Source organism: Carya illinoinensis, chromosome 10 (genome assembly GCF_018687715.1).
Source record: "Carya illinoinensis cultivar Pawnee chromosome 10, C.illinoinensisPawnee_v1, whole genome shotgun sequence".
Lineage (NCBI taxonomy): Eukaryota > Viridiplantae > Streptophyta > Magnoliopsida > Fagales > Juglandaceae > Carya > Carya illinoinensis.
In genome coordinates, this window is record NC_056761.1 from 33,116,735 (window position 1) to 33,128,008 (window position 11,274).

Here is an 11,274-nt window from a genome sequence, read left to right on the forward strand (position 1 = left end):
GGTGTAGATATCCCTGGAACATCTGACGTTTTGTTCCCATCTCTCACACATGTACTTCATGTCGTGGTCTAGGGAGATTTCTTTAGAAAAGTAAAACTAGGTTCCTTTTACTTTCTCATCTAATTCACACGACAATTACCACGAGCCAAGACCAATTAATCATTCGTGACCTTCCAACACCAAATGCTATTGGCAACAATAGCAATAATCTCCACCTTGTGATTTTGACTGGTCCCACAGCCAAGCTCCACCTCAATGAAGATCTTCATAGCTCCCGCTATCATGCTTCACCATAAAAGCATATCCACTCAGAATAAACTAATTCCAAGCATTTCACTTCGGCCCATGTCGAAAATAACCTTGCTGAAAACTATGGTGTAACTTCCACGTTTGGCTCTCCTGGAAGTTCATCAGCCATCGACATGAATTTCCACCACACACCCTGCATTAATGCCAAACCAATGCTGTGTGTAAACCTGTGGACTTGCAGTATCTCCATTTACTGACTTGGAGCCACTTGCCGAAACTGCTCCTTGTACTAGCCGTTTCACCAGTCGCTAGTATCACTGTTGACTTCCGGGGTTGATTTGCCCTTCAACGCCTTTGAGAAAACACTACTGAATGCCTGCTATCTTCAAGCTGTCTTTAACAGCATTGTGCACTGCAAGAAATGCAACGCCATGTATTTCTTCAGTCACCATATTCACAGCATCATTCTCAATTTTCTCCTGATTTTAGCAGTCTCTTGTGGCCTGTCTTGCCACAATTTCTAGCGAGTCATCTGTTGTCCAGATCTTGACTTGCCTCTGTCCTTACAATCAACATTCAGGACCAACAACTCGAAATCTTGCCAGAATCTCTTCTGCGCACCTCCTCATCCAGGATAAGATCTCCTACATTGAGAAACTTCAACTTCGACCTCTTTGCAGAATTACTCATAGCCATTCTCATGACCTCCCAACCTTTTGACCACAACGTCAAATGCTATTGGGCAACAATAGTACCTTCTGCCTTTTCTGAAGTTGAACAATTTCTTCATGACATTGCTTTAATGAATTTACCGTAGAAATGAATAGTACCTCACTAAGTCAGTTCCCAGGAAAGATTGGAGGGTCACAATGGACACACTTAAAATTTCCAATCTCCTAGACAGAACCTCCTTAGACTGTACGTATCCACACTACCACACCAAAGCTTCATCTGCACTTTGTTATTTGCAACTGGCTTTTCAAAGAAAGCCACAACGAGATCCGATGCGGTTCTCCTCTTAATAACAATATGCTCCATGAGTTGTATGACTGCCAAAACCTGCTGATATAACAAGTTAATCAGCATCGTCCAATGATCTGAAATTTGCTGCATCAAATTTCACGATCCCAACTGGCTTAAATTAAGCCCAAAACCAATGAGTCCATCATGACTCCAACTGGCTACGATCATGACTCCAACTGGCTACGATCAAGGCCACAACTGATCTGCAACACGTGGACTGTTCAGATCGAATGTACCGATGGCGAATCTCAACATTCCCACCGTACCGATGAGTCCAGAATGATCCAAATAGTTTGCCACCACTATTTGATCATCGCGATGGAACTCCAACTGGCTACGATCAAGCCCACAACTGATCTGCAACACGTGGACTGTTCAGATCGAATGTACCGATGGCGAATCTCAACATTCCCACCGTACCGATGAGTCCGGAATGATCCAAATAGTTTGCCACCACTATTTGATCATCGCGATGGAACTCCAACTGGCTACGATCAAGCCCACAACTGATCTGCAACACGTGGACGGTTCAGATCGAATGTACCGATGGCGAATCTCAACATTCCCACCGTACCGATGAGTCCGGAATGATCCAAATAGTTTGCCACCACTATTTGATCATCGCGATGGAACTCCAACTGGCTACGATCAAGCCCACAACTGATCTGCAACACGTGGACTGTGCAGATCGAATGTACCGATGGCGAATCTCAACATTCCCACCGTACCGATGAGTCCGGAATGATCCAAATAGTTTGCCACCACTACTTGACCATCGCGATGGAACTCCAACTGGCATAGATCTAGCCCAAAATGATCTACAACACATCGACAGTTCAGATCAACAGTACCGATGGCGAATCTCGACATTCCCACCGTACGGATGAGTCCGGAATAATCCAAATAGTTGGAAAGCACTATTTGATCGTTGAAATCGGACTCCGGATGGCTTAGATCTAGCCCAACAAAGATCTGAAAATCGGACGGTCCAGATCTCTCTGGAGCGTGTACCACACGCGCCACAGTAGGGCGTCTGAGGCGCGTCTGGAGCGTGTACAACACGCGCCACAGTAGCTTCTGCGCGTGGGGAGCGCGTGAGGGTCACGCGCCGAGCCTCTGTAAGGCGCGTGGGGGCGCGTGAGCGCGTGTTACTCACGCGTCTTCAACCTCTGCCGCGCGTGTGGGCGCGTGGGAGCGTGGATTTCAGTCGTCTTCCTCTTCCGACGTGCGTGGGGGCGCGTGGATTACATCAGTACACGCGCGGATCTTCTAGGGGCGCGTGTAGGGTCCTCCGACCTCCGTTTTCGATTCCGTTTGCGGCAACGGATTCGTCTCGACGCGAGGAACAGCCTGGACTGATCAAAAATTGATTTTGAACAACTGTAATTTTCTGGGTAACACGAACCGAAGCTCTGATACCATTTGTTGCGCCTCCGGCCGCCCAGAAATCACACCCACAATTGATAGAGACAATATTTAAGTGGTTCGGCAACTTGCCTACGTCCACTGAAGCGGAAATTCGAATTTTTCACTATGTTTGTACAATTTTACAAACACTCTCAACATCTCTCTATCTCTCTCAAATGGCCTCCGTTCTGGGTTTCCCCAGAACCCATTTTCGCCCTCTGCCCTCTGCCTGATCTCTCACCTCTGTGAGGATGAATTTTATCTTCACAACTCATCTCCTTTTATAGGAGAACCATGGGGGACAAATTGCCACCATTCTTGACCAAGTGAGTCTAGCATGGTGAGTGGGTGGGTGAGAATTTCGGTGCCTAACAATCCAAGATTGAAAACGGTGCACACTTGGGTTGATTTCAACAAAGAGGCCCCCTAGTCCACCATTTGAAGGGACGGAGAAGAAAGCTCAGGCCGAGAAATCTAGCAGCAACCGTTCGGACTCGACCTAGATACCTCCCCTAGGTCAGTCCTTGCAAGAAGTTCAATCTGCTCTAGGCCTATCAAGAGGGCCATTAGGTACTTCTTCTACTGCTCCTTGGTCAGGCTGTCTTCTACTTTAGTGGGATCTTTTTTGCCTTCTACCCCGCCTTCTGCTTCTCAGACCACACCTTTTCCTACACCGCTTGGAAACATGGGGCGATCTTCTTCTGGTGTAGTGCAGACACTCCATGAGGGGCAAGGTGGTTTTGGTTTGACGGGAGCTCCTTAGCCTAGTCTCCCGTCTCTAGTGTCCCATCTAGTTCCATCTCCTACTTTTCCTAGCAATGTGGAGAAGATCAAGATCCTCCATCCTGTTGAGGAAGATGTGGAGATGGCTTTCTTCTTCACTTTCTTGGACTTGCCACTGAGGGACTCCCACATTTTCACTTCTCTAGCCGAAGTGGACTTGGAGATGATCCCTTCTCTTGAAACCGACCAACAAATTGGCGTAGATATGAGGCTTCCAGATATTGGAGCACTGTCTCCACCAAGTGGCAGTAGGGGCGACCACACTTTTCACATAGGTGGATCCGAGTCACTCTTTGGTTCTCGACGTCAGTGAGGACAAGGTCTCCCTTCATTGATTCGATGAGCCTAGGGGCCATTTTGGTTGGAGGTGCTTCTGGAGGCAATCCCTCTCTCCATGGTTGGGACTTTGGGCAATCACTAGTCCAGCACCAAGCAGCCCTTGGGAGACTTTGCGCTAGAAGCATGCGCTGGGGTGACCCTGCCAGCAGAGCCAAAGGATGAGGAGGTTGCTCCAGAAAGGGGTGAGATACCTTTGGCCTCGACACAACCACCTCCACGATCAACTCCAACCCACTGTAAGAAACCAGAAACCACCAAACCAACCCACCACACTGCCACCTCCACAGTCAACTCCATACCATGAGCCTCCTCCACGCTGCCACCAGACTACACCGTGAAGCTGTCTTCGCCAAAACAGAGTACTGTCATAGGTCGTCTCCTCTATGCCAAAACGCCTCCCTACCAAGCATGCAGCCACCTCCACACCGTGAACCTCCTCCACGCTGCCACCACCCTGCACCATGAAGCCCCTGTTTCTCTCTTTGCCAGGAAAAAAACACTGTCATAGGTCCTCTCCTCCACGCCGAAACTCCTCCCTACAACCATCACCGATGCTAAACGGAAACCACCGTTTCTTTCCAAATGGCATAACCCATTCTGTCATCGTCAACTTAGCTCATGCCACCGTGGACAACATCGTAGCCCAACCCCACTTCACTATCCCTCAATGCCAATACCATCCCTCTGTGGTAGCAACTATAGCCGCGTTACTCCTTGTTTGACGTCCACCACCATGCATAGAGGAAGTCGACCATCAACTGCCGCAATCTCCTCTAGCTCGAAGTTTCTTCGTCGTGCGCACCATTTTAGCCCAATGCCGCTGCACCCAGCCTTGCTCTCTCAGTGAACTCTCTCTCTCTCTCTCTCTCTCTCTCTCTCTCTCTCTCTCTCTCTCTCTCTCTCCCTTAAGCTGAGTTCTCTCTAAACTCACACAGCTCCACCATTGCGCACAGAAGCCTCTATCATCGATGTCGCCTTAGCTCAAATGATGGAGGCAAAATCAGTCTTCAGATTTCAAGTTTCAGTCTTCAGATGGAGGGAAAAGACGAAAACTTACCATTTGATGAAGATGAAATCAGCTTCTCACTCTAGACATCCCAAAATCTCTCTTTCAATGAAACTTGCCATATCATTTCTCACATCAACATCGGTGTGCAATTTGGTACGAGAGGTCGCTTGAAAGAAAAGTTTTCCTAAAACTTAATGGCTACTCTTCTCTTTTGCGTCTAATATATTCAATCAATTATAATTTTTCAACACAAAATAAAAAAATAAAATCATTCATTTATTCATTAAATACTTTAATAATTAAAAAAATTATTTATTTATCTATTAAACATAATAATTAGTATCAAAGATATTTATATTTTTTTATCTTTTAATATTTATAATAAATAAAAACATAATAATTGTGAGGACATTTTAATTTATTGATCTGAGATCTCTTCAAATTTATTTTTAGTAAATTTTGACAAAAATTAACCAAAAGAATAAAATAACACGTGGTTATCCAAATTAAGGGAACAATACCTCTTTAAATTTACAAAAATGTTAGTCCTACCAACATTTGGGTCTTGATAATTTTTTTTTTTTTTACTTTATGCTTAAGAAAGTATTTTTTAGTGATATTGTGAATTTTAAAAAGATATATTTGAAAATATAAAAAAATGAATGAAAAAAAAATTCTTTCTTTTTGTCGGTAGATGTAGCACGGCTCTTAAATTTATCTGTACTTGCCAACCTATACGCAAAGAACATGACCTGTGAACCCCAATACTAATCCTACAACTCTCATCCCAAACATTGATAAGCTTATCTTATCACCAATTTATAGTCTACATATAGTGAGAAAATTCTAGGAAAACACATATGTAGAATATTTTTCAAAACATAATGGTTTACGTCAAGTCTAGTCTACTTCCTCCATCATTCCGAGCAAGCCTAACCCGGTTGGCGTATTACGGTTATCTAAGTGTGATCAACGAATGCAATGGACTCATATACCGCTCATCTTTATTTACGAAGCCACCGGTGACAACCACAAGAAAACAAAAACAGTAGAGACTTTGAAAGACTACCTAAGTCGTGTATTGGTTCCCTATTATCCACTAGCTGGTCAACTACACTGGATTCATGGTGGCTGACTGGATCTCCATTGCAATGCCAAGGGAGTGCAGTTACTGGAAGCTTATTCAGAAACTTGATGAACTATATAGGCGACTTTGCACCAATGAATTTGTTGTACATGAATATGATGCCATCTTGTCTGCCAGATGTTTGAGGCTTTTTAAATCTATGAATGATTTTTCTCTACATTTTTTGGAACAAGAAGTCTTTTGATTTTAAATCTTAACTCTATATTTCAGCTTGCATTTGATTAAGTAATAATAGAGCACATAGTGACTCAGCATCCAAAGAAGCTTCTGCAACAAACTCTCAACAGAATTGCACAATAGACGTGATAGAATAAAGTAGAAGATTCCTGAATATATTTGTAACCGAATACAGGACTTTTATTATTATTTTCTTTATGTAAATGAGTCTGAAATATAGGATAAATATGCCTATAAATACTGTACTGTTGTGGTTGTATTCAACATGGAAAAGCAATAGTAATACAATGATGAGTTTTACACAGACTTTACTTTCGTTGAAGCATTTCTTCGAATAGGTGTAAAGCTTTGTTTTTCATTACTTCATCATGGTATCACAGAGGCCTTAGGACCTCCGTCCCCTTTCTTTTTTTGTTTTTATTTATTTTTTCGATCCACCATGGCAAAACTTCCTCCTCCCAATCCCAATCTCATTGCCTACGCTGCCCATACCATCACTATTAAACTTTCTACCACAAACTTTATTCTCTGGAAATCCCAGATCATACCATTTCTCAAAGGCAATCAACTATTTGCCTTTGTCGATGGTTCCTACCGTAAACCCTCCCCCACTATCAATGATGCCCTTAATCCTGAGCATGATAAGTGGATTCTTCATGATCAATTACTTATTTATGCTCTTTCTGCCACTCTTATTGATGGCATTCTTGCCCATCTTATGCAAACACATCTTCAATTAGCAATCCTTAAGAAGGGAAGTGACTCCATTACCGAGTATTTTAATAAAGTCAAAGCTCTCTCTTCTTCCCTCTCAGCTGCTGGTTGTTCCATTTCTTCTAGAGAATTCAATGTTTATCTCTTGGCTGGTCTTGGATCGGACTCCATCTCCACCCGACCTAATTCTTTATCTTCCTCTCAAATTTTCAGCTATCTACTTAACCATGAGTCATGTTTGGCTCATCAAACTCAGTCTCTACTCTCTGGTACCTCACTTTCTGCCAACTCCACCTCTGCTCGCACTTCTTTCTCACCTTCCCCCCCAAATCGAGGCTGTGGTCGTGACTTTCAGCATGGACGAGGAGGAGGTCGAGCCCCTCCATCTCCAAACTACTTTTCTAATGCTTCCTCTAATTGTCCTGTTTGTCAGGTCTGTTATAAAATTGGTCATATTGCTATGGTCTGTCACCATCGCTTTGATCATGCTCATCAGTCACCTCCACCACCATCCTTTTCGGTAAATAACACTACCAACACTCAAACACCCACTTATCCGAACAGTTGGTTCCCTGATACAACAGCTACTAATCATTTTACAGCCAATTTCTCCACCTTACATTTGGACTCCCATCAGTATCAAGGCACTGACCAAGTATGCATCGACAATGGTTCATCACTTACAATTCAGCATTCTGGCACTGGAATTCTTTCCACCCCAAATGGCAAATTTCTTCTTCGTCATTTATTACATGTTCCATCAATTTCACGCAATTTATTATTTGTTCGTCAGTTCTATCATGACAATAATGTCTTCTTTGAGTTTAATTCATCTGGTTTTCTTGTGAAGGATTTGTGCACGCAGATGGTTCTTCTTCAAGGACCCATTAAGGATGGCTTATATGTGCTTCCTATTGATGCTCAAGCCATGTCCTCTTCTTCCAAACATGCTCTTATTGGTGAACACACCTCCCCTCAAATTTGGCACTCTCGTCTCGGTCATCCATCTTTACGTATTACTGCCTTTACCATTTAGCAATTTCAACTTCCTATTACTACTACAAGAAATAATATGACACCATGTGCTGCCTGTCTCCAAGCGAAAGCCCATTCTCTCCCGCACCCTCCCTCACCATCTCAATCCTCCCAACCTTTTCAACTTTTATATTTAGATGTTTGGGGACTAGCGCTTGTGCTCTCCTCTAATGGTTTTCGTTATTATTTGTCGATTGTCGATGACTTTAGTAAATACATTTGGGTTTTTCCCCTTCATGCTAAATCTGATGTACCTACTATTTTCTTGGCTTTTGTTAAATATATAACAAATACATTTTCTTCTAAAATCATTGCCATACAAATGGATTGGGGTGGTGAATTCCACCCACTTCCAAAAATTTTACAACATTTTGGTATTTCTCATCGCATAACATGTCCATATTCACATTCTCAAAATGACAGTATTGAATGACATCACCGTCATATTGTAGAAACTGGACTGTCCTTACTTGCTCAGTCCTCTGTTCCTACTAAATTTTGGGTTGATGCTTTTCAAACCGCTGTTTTTCTTATTAATCGAATGCCCACTCCAATTTTGCAAAATCAGTCACCCTTTCAAATTCTCTTTACTCAAACTCCTGACTATTCATTTTTCCATGTTTTTGGCTCAACTTGTTGGCCTAATTTACATCCTTTTAATAAACATAAAATGGATATGCGTTCTCAACTTTGTGTCTTTCTTGGTTACACATCTGATCATAAAGGATACAATTGTTTTCATATTCCAATTGGTAGAAGTTATGTCTCACGTGATGTGCGTTTTGATGAAACTAATTTTCCCTTTTCTAATAGCACTGGTTCCAACCCATCTGTAAATTTGGCCTAACCCGATCCTACCTTTCTAAACCTCCTCTCCATTCAGCCCGATACTCCCTCTTTCCCTCCATTTATTATTCCCACATCATATGGGCCCCTCAAGCCCACCAACCCGATCCGCCCATACCCAGCCTACCAACTGAGCCTCCTCTCTCGTGTGAAACTCTCATACCCAGCTCCAAAATATCATCTTCCTCCTCAGACCCAAATCCCCCTTCTACTTCGGTAGTGCCGACACCCATCTCCACAACCCATACTTCATTCTCTTCACAGATGGACCCTTTACCCACCTCTCTAGATTCCAGCTCCCAACTTATACCTCCATCGGTCTCCTCCTTACCTCCCTCTTCCACTGAGCATCAGTCCAATACCCATTCTATGCTCACCCGATCCAAGAAAAACACCCATCGACCCAAACAACGATCTGATGGAACTATACCCTGGCCATCTAGTCATCCTTCTTCTCATCTCACCGAAGCTACATCTATTCCTGAGTAACCCTCCATATACACTAAGGCCTCCAAATCCCCTGCCTGGCGTACTGCCATGGCTAGTGAATTTGAGGCCCTCCTTCACAATCAAACGTGGACCCTGGTTCCTCCTCATCCTGCTCAAAATATTCTAGGTTCAAAATGGGTACTCAAGACCAAAAGACATGCTGATGGTACTCTAGAGCGTCGAAAAGCTCGTTTGGTTGCTAAAGGGTTCCATCAGTAGCCTGGTCTTGACTACTTTGAGACTTTCAGCCCAGTAGTGAAACCTGTCACCATCCATTTATTACTCTCCATTGTAGTTTCTCGGCACTGGCGCTTGCACCAGCTCGATGTATAGAACGCCTTCCTCTATGGTGACTTAGAGGAGGACGTCTTCATGCAGCAACTAGTCGGGTTTGTTAATTTTGACTTCCCTTAGTATGTATGTAAACTCAAAAAATCCATTTATGGGCTTAAACAAGCTTCACGAGCTTGGTTTTCTAAACTAAGTTCACAATTACTTGCCTTAGGTTTTCATGCATCTGTCTCTGATTCTTCCTTGTTCATTTTTAAATCTGGTTTTGCAACTGTCTATGTACTCATTTACGTAGATGATATCATAGTTACGGCCTCTGATCCTATGCTTGTCACTGAGTTCATTACAGCTCTTCGAAATACCTTTCCTGTCAAAGACTTAGGCCCCCTATATTATTTTCTAGGAATACAAGTAACTCGTAACCCCACTAGTTTATTTCTCTCTCAGTCTCGATATATCTCTAACCTACTATCAAAAAATAATATGGACAACTGTAAACCAGTGTCTACCCCCATGGTACCTCGACAAAGCTGAGTGCTCTTGACGGATCCACCTTTGAGGATCCACAGCTTTATTGTAGTGTCGTTGGCCGTCTTCAGTACCTTGCTTTTACTCGTCTTGATATTTCTTTCGCTGTCAACAAAGTTTGCCAATTTATACATTGTCCCCGCACTTCTCATTGGCAAGCTGTTAAATGAATACTTCAATATCTTCGTTTAACTGCTGCCTTTGCTTTTCATTTTTCTCAAGTTTCTTCTCCTAAACTTTTAGCCTTCTCCGATGCTGATTGGGCTGGTTGTCCGGATGATCGGAAGTCCACCGGTGGTTTCTGTATCTTCTTTGGTTCTCATTTAATTGCATGGGGTTCCAAAATGCAACCACGATTGCACGATCTTCAACTGAAGTTGAATACAAGTCCGTTGCCAATATTGCTTGTGAATTATTATGGCTCCAATCCCTTCTTAAAGAATTAGGAATTTGTCTTGCTGATCCTCCTACTCTGCTAAGTGATAATATGGGTGCTACTTATCTTTCTGTGAATCCTATTTTGCATTCTAGAACAAAGCATGTGGACCTTGATTTTCATTTTGTGAGGGACCGTGTGGCAGCCAAAACACTCAATGTGTCCTTTATCTCTAGCCATGATCAATTGGCTAATATTCGTACAAAGCCCTTATCTACTGCTCGTTTCTTGTTGCTGCGTTCAAGTCTTACCATACTTTCTATGTCGCTTGAAACAAGGAGGGATAATAGAGCACATAGTGACTCAGCATCCAAAGAAGCTTCTGCAACAAACTCTCAACAGAATTGCACAATAGACATGCTAGAATAAAATAGAAGATTCCTGAATATATGTGTAACTGAATACAGGACTTTTATTATTATTTTCTTTATGTAAATGAGTCTGAAATATAGGATAAATATGCCTAAAAATACTATACTATTGTGGTTGTATTCAATATGGAAAAGCAATAGTAATACAATGATGAGTTTTACACAGACTTTACTTTCGTTGAAGCATTTCTTCGAATAGGTGTGAAGCTCTATTTTTCATTACTTCATCAAGTAACAATCTAGTCTACATGAAAATCAGAGTATTGCAATAAAACTTAATTAAATCTATCTTTTTGGATTATAGGTGATTTAATGGCATCATAAATGCAGAAAAAAAAAAAAAAAAAAAAAAAAAACTTGTTTCTCCAAAATTCACTTAAGGGTTTGCAACATATACACATACCCACAAAACACATGAGGGTTTGTACTT